Below are 1499 nucleotides of genomic sequence, written 5' to 3'. Positions count from 1 at the left end.
GTTTGTGGACTTGCTAGATGCGTTAAAGACTACCCGTACTTTTGTTGTGGTGCTGTCGGGCTTGAAAACTGCATGGTGTGGCAAATAAAAATTTTAATTACTGCCATCAAATGGCACGTGACGCATATGGCCCAAGTCCAAATATTCTTAGATGACGGCGTCATACTCAGTTTTTGCCGGAATATTTGTTAGGAACCGGCCTTCGTTTTTTAGGAACAGCGTCTATCTTTATCTGGACTGGAGGTCCATGGGATGACCGAATGCTTATGTGACAGACCACAAGGTTCTATTGACCTTTCCGTTAGTGCCTGTCACTTCGGCCCTGACAGTTTGGAATGGTAACTTCATGAGCCGGAACATTTTTTCGGAGGTCCACGATGGCTGTACCTAGCAACTTATCTCTTGGAGTATGTCCTGACAATATTGTGAGAACTGGGCTGCGCTGGGACCGGCGTTGGACTATTCTCCGGTCGGGCATCCTTGTGCAAGAGCGTATTGTGACGTATATTATCGTCTTTGCCATCTTTGCCATTTCTCATATTCCTGCTCGACCTTCTCCCACAACGCTTGAACTCGATCACGACGGACTTGGAGCGTAAATACGCTGACCTCGGACAATGAAGTGACGTGGGTGTCGACTTCAAACTGAATTAGTTTATCGCTAACGGAGACAAACTTCTTCAAAGCCATGGTGGAAGCAACTAAAACCCTTTTGGTTTCGGATCGAGTGACTCTTGGGGCGGTTACCAAAATCTGTGGAAGTGGTACCAATGATTTGACCTCTTTTTGGCTTGCTCGTTGTGGCTCTGACGTGGCTTGCTGAAAGGTCGTGCTTGATGGTGCGGACGTGAGAGCTAATGGACTAGAGAGGGTCTGAAATGCTTGGGAAGGAGGAGTAGTAGGGCTGGTACTCCTCTGGCGCTGACTTGGAGCAGCAATTGAGGATTTGCTCGTGGCCGCAGTGTTCTCAGCTTCTTTCTCGTCTCGTCTAACCCCAGAGATGGCGGTTATAGAGTAGGGAGCTGGTTTGGCACGGCTTGAAAATTAGCGAAAAAGACATAACCAAAGATTCGACTTGGAACGCGTGGAAACACTTTGGAATTGAAATATAACCAAAAAGACAACTTGGAACGCGTGGAAACACTTTGGAATTGAAATATAACCAAAGAGACAACTTGGAACGCGTGGAAACACTTTGGAATTGAAATCTAACTCCAAATTTGGGAATTCAATATTAAAATAAACCCAAGATACGACTTGGAAACGATTTGGAATCAGAATAAACAAAAGCGCGGAACACAAATTTTTAATAATTCAATATTATTCGATCTTTCCCTCAACGTGACCTTTCAACATATATACCCCACAAAGTGCCTGCCAACCTAGGGTATACAGCACAGCTATTTTTGGTCGTTTGCTTTGTGCCGGTCTTTGGCACGTGAGCTTGCTTTTTTTTTTTTAGGATCATTTATTGGTTAATTGAGTTAGGTTGACTTAAT

Source organism: Drosophila willistoni, unplaced genomic scaffold (assembly GCF_018902025.1).
Source record: "Drosophila willistoni isolate 14030-0811.24 unplaced genomic scaffold, UCI_dwil_1.1 Seg531, whole genome shotgun sequence".
NCBI lineage: Eukaryota > Metazoa > Arthropoda > Insecta > Diptera > Drosophilidae > Drosophila > Drosophila willistoni.
This window is presented reverse-complemented; position numbering follows the sequence as displayed.